Source organism: Felis catus, chromosome B2, assembly GCF_018350175.1.
Source record: "Felis catus isolate Fca126 chromosome B2, F.catus_Fca126_mat1.0, whole genome shotgun sequence".
NCBI classification, from domain to species: domain Eukaryota; kingdom Metazoa; phylum Chordata; class Mammalia; order Carnivora; family Felidae; genus Felis; species Felis catus.
Genome location: NC_058372.1, coordinates 66,992,785 through 67,008,251, shown reverse-complemented (window position 1 = coordinate 67,008,251; position 15,467 = coordinate 66,992,785). Strand labels below are relative to the sequence as shown.

The 15,467-nt window shown below is 35.8% G+C and overlaps 1 long non-coding RNA gene across 3 annotated transcripts in view; it reads right to left on the bottom strand.

Moving 5' to 3' along the window:
- LOC111560482 overlaps positions 1–15,467 on the bottom strand; it is a 471,269-nt gene that overhangs the window by 88,800 nt on the left and 367,002 nt on the right. For all 3 annotated transcript variants that reach the window (XR_006597918.1, XR_006597917.1, XR_002742325.2), the window contains one exon: positions 8,098–8,194. This is a non-coding gene — a long non-coding RNA (uncharacterized LOC111560482). The remainder of the gene's footprint in view (positions 1–8,097; positions 8,195–15,467) is intronic.

Sequence of the window (15,467 nt, the reverse complement as noted above, 5' to 3'; positions counted from 1 at the left end):
CAGTGTGGAGGTTCCTCAAAAAATTAAAAATAGATCTACCCTATGACCCAGCAATAGCACTGCTAGGAATTTACCCAAGGGTTACAGAAGTGCTGATGCATAGGGGCACTTGTACCCCAATGTTTATAGCAGCACTTTCAACAATAGCCAAATTATGGAAACAGCCTAAATGTCCATCAACTGATGAATGAATGGATAAAGAAGTTGTGGTGTATATATACAATGGAATACTACGTGGCAATGAGAAAGAATGAAATATGGCTTTTTGTAGCAATGTGGATGGAACTGGAGAGTGTTAAGCTAAGTGAAATAAGTCATACAGAGAAAGACAGAGACCATATGTTTTCACTCTTATGTGGATCCTGAGAAACTTAACAGAAGACCATGGTGGAGGGGAAGGGGAAAAAAAAGTTACAGAAAGGGAAGGAGGCAAGCCATAAGAGAGTTAAAAACTGAGGATAAACTGAGGATTGATGGGGGGTGAGAGGGAGGGGAAAGAGGGTGATGGGCATTGAGGAAGGCACCTGTTGGATGAGCACTGGGTGTTGTATGGAAACCAATTTGACAATAAATTTCATATTAAAAAATAAATAAAAAATAATAAAGTTATGTCAGGGGTGCCTGGGTGGCTCAGTCAGTTAAGTGTCCGACTTCGGCTCAGGTCATGATCTCACAGTTCGTGAGTTCAAGCCCTGCATCGGGCCCTGTGTTGACAGCTCAGTCTTGAGCCTACTCTGGATTCTCTGTCTCCCTCCCTCTGCCCCTCCCCCACTCATGTTCTGTCTCTCTCTATCACAAATAAACATTAAACATTTTTTAAAAAGTTATGTCATTAAACTTATGAAGGTTCAGACTTTATTGCTTTACTCTCATGGTGAATTATTCCTGATATTCTTAACAATTTTTTTCTAATAATAAAATACCTAAATCTTTTCTTTTGGTTAGTATTTATGTAGTATATCTTTTCCTTCCTTTCCTTTGTTTATTTTATATCATTAACATTCAATTAATGTCACTAAAAATTTTTATTTTGTAATTACATTTTGTATTATAGGGAAATCAATCCCTCTGTACTTGCTACAATTGATAATATTTGCATTTTTCTGCCATACAATATTATGCTGTCTAGATGTTGTGCTTTTCCTTTGCTTCCTTAATATGTTTGATTTGGAGGCAATCTATATCCCTTCGCTCCCCATGAGTAATAATGAGGACATTTTAACTCCAATCAATATATTTCCCTCAAGGTATTGCTGTCCCATATTTTAGATGCACATTATTTTTTCTCTTCCCCATTGTTTGGTGCAATTATCATTGGCTATGACATTCTGTGCTCTTTAGGTTTTCCCATATGTTTACAACTTTCTTCGCTTATGATTGCTTCTTGCAACTCACTTCATATTGAATTCAATTTCCTGAAGTATATTTTATAGAAGAACCTTCAGTATGGGCCTGCACAAGGTCAACTCTCAGATTTTGTTTGAATAAAAGTATCTTTACGGTGGCTTTTACGATTTAGGTTCTTTTAAAATTTTTACATTGCATATGTTATGTTTTTGACCTTTATAAACATTACTTGTGGCAGACTACAACTTCCAAAGCTTGACACAAAAATGTGTCACATCTTACAAGGTCTTCTACAATATGACCTTGCCTCTCGCACATAAAGAAATGGGAACTATGCTACTCTCCTCCTCGCACCAAACCTGACAGTTTTGTGGCTCACTTGTAACCAAAAGATTGTGGCAAAAATGAGACTGCATGACTTCCAATGCAAATTAAAAACGGTTCATGCAACTTCTAACTTTTTCAAAGGCATACTACCTGAGTGACCATTTAAGAAGTGTAACCATCCTGAGGCCATCTAAGGAAATATAGGCCACTAATAAGAGACCACAGACTTTGGCCATAGCCTCAAGTGAGGTCTCAGTTACTAGCCAGAATCAGCCAACACACACACGAGTGAAGACACTTCTCAATGACTCCATTCCCGAGCTGTGGAGTAACTCCAGCTGTTTGTTATCCCAACTGAGGATCTAGACATTTTGGAATAGAAACAAGCCATTAGCTCTATACCCTGTCCAAACTCCTGGCCCACAGACTCTGTAAGCACAATAAAAGGGTTGTCTTCAGACACTGATTTTTATGGTAATTGGTTATGAAACCATACTAACTGAAACACTAATTAACCATCTTTTGATCCATTTGTCTTGTTCCAAAAACTTCTTAGTCTCATTCCTTTTTATATAATCTGTACCATCACTTTGGTTCCTTTTAGATTTCTCTTTGAGAGAGAAAGAAATCTTCTAAGTGGTACCGTGGGAATAAATAAAGAAATAGATGTAGGTATTATGTGTGTTTAAATAAAAATGCCACCTATGTATCTGGGATGGTAAAATTGCTTCTAGCAAACCAACCTCCATCTGAGAATGACCACAAAACTATATAAAATGTTTTAAAAATATGTTTGACAACACTGAAGAAGTATCAAGACAGCAAGAACTTGGGACAGCAAGAGGCTGGAGAGAAAGGAAGTATAGCATTGAGCCCAGTATTCAGGGCTACTTTTCTCCTCAAAATATTTCTTGATTCATAAATAGACACCTAGAGTTTGTGATGTTGAGAAAAACTTCAGGTAGCCTAATTGGATTATATTGACCAAAATAATAGTTCATGGTTTTTCAAGAAGGAGATCCCTTCAGACTTCCATTTGGGTACTGAAGAAATACAACTTGGGAGCAAGTGGAAAGAGCCAAGCATTTTTGAAACTAAGACTTATCTTGGGGTGCCTGGTGGCTCAGTCGGTTAAGAATTCGACTTCAGCTCAGGTCATGATCTCAGGGTCTGTGAGTTCAAGCCCCACATCAGGCTCTGTGCTGACAGCTCAGAGCCTGGAGCCTGCTTCAGATTCTGTCTCCCTCTCTCTATGTACCTCTCCTGCTCACACTCTGTCTCTCTCTCTCAAAAATAAATAAACATCAAAAAAATGAAGACAAAACAAACAAACAAAAAGAACTAAGGTGTATCTTAAAATCAACTCAATACCAAGATGGATTATCTTTCTCTGTGTAACTGCATTTTGGTGTCAAAATAAATGACTCTGGAGGAATGATCTCATCTAGAGCTTTAAATAGTTCATATAATTTTTCATCACATTATTTGGCATTCAATAAAAAAAAAAACTATTCAGAACATCAGGTGGTATGACCATATTATCCCCAAAAAAGCAACAGATTCACAAAATATGTATATATTAAAAACACCAAACATCTATAAAATAAACAAAGAATTAAAATATATATGCATATAGATCAGTATATGTGTATATATACACATAAATACATATGCATATGTAAGTATATATATGCATAAATGTATATATTGCAAATCTTAGAACTAAAAAATAAAATAATTGAAATTGAGATTCAATATATGGTTTTAATGGGATACTAAAGCTTGCTATAGACAATAGTAAACTAAGATGGAATAAAGATCAATAAGAAATATCCAGACTAAAGCACAGACAGATTAAACGATAGGAAAAAAGACAACACCATAATAATTGAGTGGGAAAATAGTTTAAAAAGTTTTAGCATATGTGTAAATGGTACTCCAGAAGAATACGTAAAAGAAAAGGGGGCAGAAACAATATCTGAAGAGATAAGGGTTGAAAATTTTCCAAACACTACAGATTTAAGATGTGTAATAAAACTATACCTAGGGGCACCTAGGTGGCTCATTCGATTAGGCGTCCGACTCTCGATTTTAGCTCAGGTCATGATTTCACAGTCAAGCCCATGTCAGTGCTGTCACACAGACAGCATGGAGTCTGCTTAGGATTCTCTCTCTCCCCTCTCTCTTTGCCCCTCCTCTGTTCTTTCTCTATCAAAAATAAATAAACTTAAAAAATGAGAACTACCCACAGCAATCACACTACTTTTACCCAAAGAATAGAAAAACACTAATTTTTCAAAGGGACACATGCACCCCTATGTTTATAGCAGTGTTATTTACAACAGCAAACATATGGAAGCAGTCCAAATGTCCACTGACCGATGAACGGATAAAGAAGATGTGGTATATGTAGACAATGGAATATCATTCACTCATAAAACGGAATAAAATCTTGCTATTTGCAACAACATGGACGGAGCTAGAGTATATCGTTAAGTGAAAGAAGTCAGTCAGAGAAAGACAAATACCATATGATTTCACTCATATGTGGAATTGAAAAACAAAACAAATGATAATAGGGGGAAAAAAGGGAGGCAAACCAAGAAACCAACTTTTAACTATAGAGAACATACTGATGGTTACCAGAAGGGAGGGGAGTGGAGGTATAGGTTAAGCAGGTGATGGGGATTAAGGAGCACACTTGTTGTGACGACTGGATGGTGGAAGAGTTGAATCTGCTATATTCTACACCTGAAATTAATATAACACTGTATGTTAACTAACTGGAATTAAAATAAAAACTAGGAAAAATAACACTAACAACCTATTGGTTATTTTTATTTTTCTTAATGTTAGATAAACCTTACCAGGAAAAATATTACTTGAGTAAATCAGTGGTTTTTTTTTTTTGTTTTTTTTTTTTAATATCAGATTTTGCCTACCTCCTTCAATGGGTTTCTTTTCACCTATTAATCTCTACTGCATACGATTTAATTTTGCTTAAATGAAAATTATGGTTCTGTGTAACTACTTATCTATCATTTATTTACATATGTATCTATTAGCATATCTAGCACTGAAAATTGAGCTGAAAGATGAACACAAAATGATAACATTGTTTACTGTTCAACTGTTTGTTGCATTCAGTATTGTTTTTACCTTTTTACATGAAGTGCTATAGTTTTTTAATAAAAATGATAAAAGGTTTATACACGAAAAAAACCTCAATCTCCTAGGTAGTTTTTTACTCATACCTTCAAAAAATATTAAATATATAATTTGTTAAAGCCATATCTGCTCACATTTATACCTCATGGCTTTGCCAATTTTTCAAATTCTTTCTTGAGCTTCACTATCCAACATAATCATAAAAAAAAAAACTTAAAAAAAAAAAGGTTCAAATATTTTATCCCTATTCAAATTTGCCCTTTATCTTTTTTTTTCTTACTACTCAACACTCCTCTGTTTTTGAAATTTCTTTTAAAATTTTCTGGCCTGTTACCTTCAAATTTGCATGGATGGCTTTTTAGTGTCATTTGAAAGAGTGATGGCTCTAGGTATCATTGTCCATGTTTTCTCAAGCAAGATCCCAAAATTAAGATCTACTTGTATCTCTATAATAACACTAAATAATCCTATAAATATGTGCATATGCCTTATGCCTTTCCATTGACTTTTGCCGCTTACTACCAATTTATCAGTTAAAGTTGGGGCAGCACAATCCTCAAGTGCACTTTGGGAAGTTCACCATCACAGCATTCTATGCCTTGCCACATGATTCAGTTGATTCTTTATACTTCGTTGCATATTTTACTGATTTCAAAGTTATATACAAACTTCCTGTTTAAGCCACTGAGCCATATTCCTAATTGAAACCATTTATGAAGACTACTATGTCTTTAAACTCTCAACGAACAACAACCCAAAATTACACAAAGAAAGCACTCAGAATTTTAATTTTCATCTCATCAGGAAACTCCCAGCATTAAGCATGCTTATAAACATGTGATAAAAATTAAACTAATTTGTAGGAGTAATCAAAAGTAAAAAGATTGCTGATTTGTTGAGTGACAAACGGACTTGTCTTTCAGTGATGTGGAGGTATAACCCTCTCTGAACTCACCCCCATAACTGTTATTTGCTCTCCTGCGCAAGCCCTTTTCATGCAGTCCTGGTGCTTTCAACATAATCTTGTCTTCCCACCATAGTAGATGGAGTGACAGTGGCAAACAAAGATAAACAAGGTGACTATTGGGCCAAAGCGATAAGGTTCCCCACTAACAAAACAGTAAATCTTCTAATCACTCATTGAACATAAAATATATTTGTTCTATGGACATTTACGAATAAATTAGAGATTGGTCAATAGGAACAAGTTGCTGATTTTCCTTATGAATGAAGTTAATGTTAAATCATTTGAAGTGTAAGAAAAAATTACAATTTCTTTCCCTAAATTTTGTATATCTCCAATATCATTATACTTACCCAAGGAATTAATGAGATACCCACGGAATCTAAGTACCACAATTTGAGAAGCACACATCCAGGGGAAGAGGTCAGAGTGGTACACTCACCTAGCTTTCAGCTCAATGAGCTAAATCCTTTTTTTTTTTGAAGACTCAAGAATCATCCACTTCATTTCCCTGAGGATTTGAGCCCCAAACACTTGATAATTGTAAAGTGTACTAAGTGTCATATGTAATTGTTTTAGAAATAAAAAGGTAACAGGATTCATGCACCCAGGGTCACTGAGCCTGTCTACCTGTAACATGAAAACCAACTAGTGGTGTTTGATACAGACGGACTCCTACATGATGTGTTAGTGTTTCATTGTATCAAATAAGTGAATTATAGGTAAATAAAAATATCGATAGTAGGTACACTTTGCCACTTTGTACCTATCACTGCCTCTAACAGCAGTGACTTGCAGACTAAATTCTAGTCCCATTGGCTTCCTTTAGTTCCTTTCCGTCCCAGGACATTTTCACAGATGGTTTTCTTTGTTAGGGATAACACACACACTCATACACACGCATGCTTTATGGCAAGTCAATATCCATCTTTCAGGACTCAGTTTGAATGCCACATCTAAGACTAGATTAGGTCCCTTTAATTATATGTCCTTATAGGACTCTGAACATCTCCACGGTCACCTCACACTCAAAAAGGACCACAACTATCATGATCATGTTTGCAAACTTGGGTGTAATACCTCATTTTAAAAATATTCTCATATTCATTTTTCTTCTACTCTTGGAAACAACATTTCACATCACACGGAGGCAGCATTGAGTGCTTTGGGCTCTGAATTCAGATGGCCTGGTTTGTCATCCCATCTCAGCCATGTACTAGTTGTAAGAAATGACAAGACACATAGCCTCTCTGTGCTTTCATTTCTTGATCTGTAAATGGAAACAATGGCACCTGTATCACAGAAACTGGAACAGTGTCTAGCACTTTGCAATTACTCAACAAATACTAGCATTTATTATTTCCTCTATAACTTTTTAGATGAAGCTAAGTGGTTTGGTCAAGATCATACAGATAGTCCTTTGATATCTTTTACAAGTCACTTTGGGGTTTTCTTCTTCAATGCAGATGCACTGTTTTTGCAATTATCAAAAATAATTTAAAGACTAGCATTTCATTTTGAGATTGTGCAGATTTTCATACAGTTAAGTCCTGCCCGAAGACCTTGCATTTAGTTTTCTAAATGGCTGGATGTTTTCAAATTTACAGTCAAGAAAAAACGTTTTTTGGAGCCCTGTTTTTAGCCAAACACATTGATATTTCTTACAGATGACATCCTGTACCAAATGAAACCAGCACAAAAAAAAAGAGAAGCAAAGGTTATGACATTTAACATTGAATGCCGCGCTCTCTCGTCATTAGCAAACAGAGCCTCTTTTTGTTAATTTCTGTAATCAGAAATTGTGACCTTTGTCTCTTTATTCAGCGATGACTTTAGGCTTGTATTATTTGCCTATTCAGTTTCTTCCTGACCACTTGTTCTTTTCAATTAGTGTTTTATTTTTTCTTTACAAATTATTTTACTCTTATTTTAAAAGAAAAAAAATGTCTTCATTAACTTTCTTTTTTTATTATTTTTTTAATGTTTATTTTTGAGTGGGGAGGGGCAGAGAGAGAGGGAGACACAGAATCTGAAGCAGACTCCAGGCTCTGAGCTGTCAGCACTGAGCCTGACGCAGGGCTCGAACTCACCACCTATGAGATCATGACCTGAGCAGAAGTTGGATGCCCAACTGACTAAGCCACCCAGGTGCCCCATTAACTTTATTTTTTAAATTAACATCAATTGATCACAATTATCCTGTAGAAATCTAAAATAACTAAGAAATTCCCACTCTGTCCTTAAGAATATGTTTCCTCATGCATGAGAGTGTAAATGGTACACCTACTTACTTGTGGATCTCTTGGATTTTCTTCCAGTTAGTGTTTCTAAGAAGCTAGAGACTTCTGGATCTGGAGACTTGACAGGAATCTCCCAAGTTATTAATACCTGAAATGATTATAATATTTGTTAAATAAGTATGATTGTAAAGTCAAGTGTGACTGTCAAATTATATGCTTTTCTTAAGGAATGAGTAAGTGAGTCTTTATTTCTCAGTGACATCCAGGACCCACAATTTAAAGTTCATACATTCAAACATCATTATTCCTGCATGTTGTATTTGCCATCAAACTACTTACTAAAATTTCGTTGTAACCCCCAAGTCAATATCCATAGTGGTTTCACGGTCATTCACAGACATGTGCACTGCTGCAAACAATTTGAGTCACCCAACACACACTTCACCAGCTGAGGTCAAACAAGGCAACGCTCTGCCTTCTTGTTTCAGATCTCCTACTGTAATCAAGTGTGTCTTTTTCACAGTCTATGTAGTGCCACATTTCCAGGTGTGCTGTTTGTTGGTGATTTTGCTGTTTAAAATGGCCCTGTGCTTGTTGCTGAAGAACAATCTAGTGTATAAGCACAAGAAGATTGTAATGTGCCTTAAGGGGAAGACACAAGTGTTAGATAAGCTTTGTTCAGGCATGAGCGATAGTGCTGTGGGTCATACCTTCAATGTTAATGAACCAAAAATGCATACTAAATTAGGTGTCTTTAAACAGAAACACATATAAACAAGGTTAGGTGTTGATCAGTTGTTGATTTGTTTTGATGACAGACTCACAGAAACCCCACCCTGCATTTCCCCTAGGAGCAATAATTCAATATTCATTAATTCAGTGTTCCAGGTAGCTTTATAAAACACAACTACTGTGAATAATGAGAACTGACTGTATTTTGCTGTCAACTCTAAATCTTTGAAATCAGAATCCACCTGAATATACTTAGTTTAACTAAAAAGGCTGTCAATGTGTTAATTTGGACAATTTAATGAATTTTTAAAGCAAAATTGAACAGTTTCACTAACTTGATGAATCAATCTTGTTACTTAATCTACAGTTATTGCTTTATGTCAACATATGTCAAAATATCCAGTCAATGATGCTAATTTTGTATTGGCAAAAATGTTCCTGGTGCTTCAGATGAGCTATTTCCCAACGAATACACTGAATTAATATCTTCATATTCTACTTTTATTGATGTTATCCAGACATAGTTTGTGTGCTTATTACAGTATTGCATGAAGAGATCCTTCCACAAAGACAAGTCCTAGAACTGAGAAGATAGCCTGAAAATGAAGAATATGTTATAGAATTTATTAATAAAAATATTGAAAAAATAAACTTAAATATATACAAAACGACTCACATTTGCATAGATTATCCATGTAGTCAATAGGTTAAATAGCAATCGATCCTGAAGAAGACATAATTATGATGTATTTCATAAATATGTGTTGAGAACCTACTACTGTTAGAACCTGGAATTATAACTGTGAATAAGACAGTCAATGTTCCTATTCTCATGAATAGTCTGGGGGGTGGAGATAGACAATAAAAATCTTCACAAATAAATACAGATAGTGATATGTGTAATGAGGATAATATTAGGGAGATGTGCTAGAAAGTAATGAGAGAGGAAGAAGATACTTTAGAGAGTCCGAATGACAGGAAGCCATGTGAAAGTTTGAGGACCAAAGCAATCCAGACTGAGAGAGTAAGTGCAAAAGCACCAACTCTTGGAAAATTGTGGCAAATCCAAGATGCACAAAGATAGCTAGTGTGGCTGGAGCTGGGATCTTAGTGAAGCCCATGTAAAAATGGTAGGCTAGAGATCTACACTAATAACCTCCTCATTTGATGGAGACATCCCCTCTAGGTGTCTGTCCAGGTGTTCACTGTTCTTGCCTCCTCCTCTTCCCTGCTCCTTCAAATGGAACTACAGGAATATCTAAGGTCCTTTTATGCACACTTCTGGAGCTACAGAAAATTTTGGGAGTGGTTCTTCATCTTTTCCTCTTTATCCCAGGAATCAATATCCCTATGTCTCTATTTCTATCACAGGTTCTGCCCCTAGAAATCCCCATGCGAGAAGCAAGCAGTACTATGTTCATCTATGTGGTTAAACCCAGAGACACAAGTCAATCTCTCGCAAGAATTTCCTCATCAAGTAACCCATAGTCCCAATAGCAGCACTAGAGTGTGTACAGTATGAACAGGAGATAAACTCTGACCTAAACTTTATAGGAGTTTGTTAAGAAAAAATGCAAGGGGCAGTGCAAGAAAAAAGAAGATAAGGAGAAGCATGAAGAAGTCATAGCTTCAGGATCAGAAAGAAGTCAGCTCTGCAGAATAGAAATTTTTGCCTATGCCTACCTCTTCCATTATCCACTAGGCATGTGGAGACTGTGGGATGGAACCTTGTCAGTTATCCCCAACTTGCAATTATGTGAGCAGACACAACTCCCCGCGCCTCTCTGGGTGCTGAGAAGCACTGTTGACCATACTCACCCTGTAGTACTGTGAGCTGATGTCATGCCCTTCCTTCTGTGCACCTGGGCAGGAGGAAGCTCTCTATGGGAGCTGTGAGGTGGAGCATGTCTACCATATTTGCCTGCACTAAGGGAAAAACAGCAAATAGGTGGCACCTTAGTCCCTTAGAACTGGAAAGTGAGAACAGAACTGAACTAGAGAAGAGGGAGCTAGAGAAAAGGGTTCTTTGAATCTATATAAGTAAGTCCTAGGAAGTTTTCAAGAGCCCTTGCATGGAACTGCCTGTAATCCACGTGGCAAATTATTTGAGAACGGATCCACAGTGTGTAAAACCACTAAAGTTTCAAATTAGCCTCTGGATAGCACACAGAGCAGTCCACAATAGCATAGAAAAAATCTGTGAAAGTTAAATTAGCATTTGAATCATAGCCCACAAAGTCAGACAGGAGGTGCATTCTGAACCTAAACTTGTTGGCTGCCAATCTCAAAAAGCTGCATGCTGTGTGATTCCATTTATACGACATCCTTGAAATTATGAAATTACAGTGTTGGAGAACAGATCAGTAGTTACCAGGGTTAAGACCTTACCTATAGACAATTCCCAAAAAAGGTAACATCCTAAAAATCCTAAGAATCCATTAAAAAATTAGATGTAATAAACAAATTCATCAAAGTTGCATGGTATGAGATCAATACACAACAATCAGCTGTGTTTCTTTACTCCAGCATTGAATAATCTCAAAAGCAAATTAGAAAAGCAAATGCATTTATAATAATACCTAAAAGAATCAAATACTTAGGAATACATCTAACCATGGGGGTGGACTATAAAATACTGCTGAAAGAACTTAAAGACCTAAATAAATGAAAAGATATTTCATGTTCATAGATAAAAACACCAAAATTATAGGAACAAAATAAAAACAGATACATTGGACTTCATCAAAATTAAGAACTTTTGTACAATTAAAGGATACTACCAAGAAAGCAAAAAGACAACTTATTCAATGAGAGAAAATATTTGCAAATCATATATCTGGTAAGGAAGGGATTAAAATTCAAAATCTATAAAGCACTCTGACAACAACAAACAAAAAACACAGTTGAAAGGGGCAATGGACTTGAATAGATATTTCTTCAAAGACATACAAATGGCCAATAGGCACATGCAAAGATGCTCAACATCATTCGAAATTAGATGAATTCAAATTAAAACCACAACGAGACATCGCTTCATACCTACTAGGATTGCTAGCATTTCCGAAACAGGGAAGATAAATGTTGATGAGGATATGGAGAAATTGGGACCCTTGGGCATTGCTGATGGGAATGTAAAATGGTGCAGCCACTGTGGAAAATAGAATGGTGGTTCTTCAAAAAGGAGGAAAATAAGTCAACAATTCCATTTATAGCATACTATAACCGTCAAATTTATAGAGACAGAAAGTAAAATAAGGGTCTCAGGAACTGGGGAGGAGGGGGAGTTTTTGCTTGATAGGTACGGAGCTCTTGGTGGGGTGATGAAAAGGTTTTAGGTATAGATAGTGGTGATGGTTTTACAATGTTATGAATGCATTCAATGTCACTGAATACTATAGTTACAGATGGGAAAAAATGATAAATATTATATAATGTAAATGACAACAAAAAATACTATAAAAATAACTCCTTACATAGCAGACTTTTAGATTTGCTTTTCAAAACAATCTTTGTCTCCTATATTCACAGTAAATATTTAATATACATACATTCATTTTAATAAACTACTTCTAATTCAGGTTTACTGCTTCATAGATTTTTGTAAAGTGAGGTTTAAATTTAAAGGCATAAAGGAAAAAACTGAAACATCTGGCTGTTTTGAATGTCTAAATTTTTAAAGTATATACTTGTTAATAGTCATTTGCTATTACCCCAAGTCACTTCAGTTATGTGAACAATGTCTGTGTGTCATTGCTATTAGTTTCTACATGTCTTTTGCAAGCAACATTGGCAAAGATAATTACTTTAAAGAATGGAAGCTGCATTCTGCCAAAGGGAGTGGGATAAAACAGGAGAAAATTCACATTTTCTTCAAAATGCCAAGCTTATGAATTCTGGGTGGACTCTAATTTTTGGTGCTGGACTTTGCCAGTGTTTTCTGGACAAAATGTGTGATTGGAATTTATTTGAGTCCCATTTTAAAATCAAGATGTGAAGACCCAAAATTTTCCAATTTAAAATTCTAAGCTTTTTCTTAAAAAAAATTTTTTTTTTAACATTTATTTATTTTTGAGACAGAGAGAGACAGAGCATGAACAGGGGAGGGGCAGAGAGAGGGAGACACAGAATCCGAAGCAGGCTCCAGGCTCTGAGCCATCAGCCCGGAGCCCACGCGGGGCTTGAACTCTTGGACCGCGAGATCGTGACCTGAGTTGAAGTCGGACGCCTAACCGACTGAGCCACCCAGGAGCCCCCAAGCTTTTTCTTTTTTAAAATAGTAACTATTATTAATTCTGTAGCATCAGTGGTCCTATACATGGTCATGACTGCCACTAAAAAAACTCAAATAAGGCCTGGATTCACAGCAAATGTGACAGCCCAAGTACAAACAGTTTAGTGTGCCAAATAGCATTGACGTGGTACACTATCGTTGAACCATAATTTTCTCTCAAACCTCAGTATCTCCCAGTATTTAAATGCATGGATTCCAGAACCTTTCTGCATGGGTTCAGTTCTTAGCTCTGCCACGTATTAGCTATGCAAGGCTCAGCAAGATACATCCCTGTTTGTGCCTCAGTATCCCTGTCTACAAAGTGGGATAATTATAGTATCTAGCTCATAGAATTGTGATACGTATTACAGATAAAACATTTAAAACAGTACTTGCAATGCCTGGATGGCTTAGTCAGTTGAGTGTCCGACTCAATTTCAGCTCAGGTTATGATCCCAGTATCTGGGATCAAGCCTCGCATTGGTCTCTGTGCTGAGCCTGGAACCTGCTTAAGATTCTCTCTTACTATCTCACCCTCCCTCTGCCTCTGTCCCCTCCTCACATGCTCTCTCTCTGTCTCTAAAATATAAATAATAAATAAATAAATAAATAAATAAATAAATAAATAAATAAAGCAGTACTTGCACAGAGTAAATCTATCTAACTGGTAGTTAACATTTTCACAGTCCACACATCTGTCCACTCATCAGTAATGTTTTAAATCAATACTTCAATAAGTTAATAAGGCTTTATCCTCTTTACTACAAGATTACTTGTGTTTTTTTAAAAAAGCATTCTTTCATTTTCTTGCTCCAGTTTGTTTATTTAGGGGATAAATATTTTTTCACAGTGACCATACGCTTTCCATGAGTAACCATGCGGTCATTCTAACCAAATCATGGCTCCTATTTTTTGTACCCAGGCAGCCATCTTTGTTTATGAGGGTGTTAACAGATGGTGGTGCCTGGTAAAAATTTTAGCAGAAATGATAGGAATATTTGGTTTGGTAATAGTTTATCTAAAAAGTTAAGTTTTAAAAAGTTTAGCAGTTATCATCATATCCAGAGTCTAACATGTCTTTTGTTAACCTTAATGTGCCAGAAATCATAGTGCCTGACATCTACTGGCCAGCATTAATTAAAAAACAGACAGACAAAGGAAAAAACCTCAAGGAAAACCTCTAAGGGAATGATTGGTTTACCTAATTTTTTTCTGCATTATATAACTTCTGAAAGTAAAATAATGGCCAGCCCTTTGATTCTTACTAACAACAGAAGAAAAATGTACATCACAGATTAAAATCACCAGCAATTATTATGTTCATTTAGTTTCAACAAACCATGGAAAATAATAACAGCATTACTTATATGTTTTTAAGTATTAGATGACTCTGAAATATTATTAACCCTATTTTGGTTATTCTTTTTGAGGAAATCTCTTGAAAACATTCATCATTAAAATATAATTTTAATTCATGACTATGTTAATAATTTAAAACATGTCCAATTCTGAACACAAGTCATCTTCGGTGTTTCCTATTTGAAATAATTATTTCTATGAAAAATCTATTTTTAATTAAGGTGTAACTGACATATAACATTGTGTGAGTTTAAGGTGTATAACTTGCTGATTTGATGCAATTATATATTGCAATATGATTGTGGACATAGCCAGCATAGCATTAGCTAACACTTCCATTACATCACATAATTATCATTTTCTTTTTGTGCCAAGATCCACTCTTAGCAGCTTTGAAGAATATAATACGGTACCATTGACTATGATCATAATACTGTGCATTAGATCTCCAGAACTTACTCATCTTCTGACTGCAAGTTTGTACCCTTTGAGCAACATCTCCCTGATTTCTGTAACCTCTCCCAGCCCCTAGTAACCACTCTTCTACTCTGTTTCCAAAAGTTCAGTTTTTTTAGATTCCATGTATAAGTGGTATCATAGTATTTGTCTTTATGTGACTTATCTCACTTAACATAATGCCCTCAAAGTCCATCCATATTGTTGAAAATAGCAGGATTTCCTTCTTTCTCATGCCTGAATAATATTCCATTGTATGTTTGTGTGTGTATGTATCTTCTCCCTATCCATTCATCTATTGACTGACATTTAGGTTCTTTCCATATTTTGACTGTTGTGAATAATGCCACAATAAACATGGTAGTGCAGATATGTCTTTGATATCCTGTTTTCATTTCCTTTGGATGTATACCCAGGAGTGGGATTGCTGGATCATATAGTTGTTTTACTTTAAATTTTTTGAAGAACTTCCACACTATTTCCCACAGTGGTTTCACCAATTTACATTCCCACAAAGTGGTTTTTCCTTTCATATTTTGCCACCACTATTCTATTCTATCTATTGTCTTTATGATAATAGCCATCCTAACACGTGTGAGGTGAT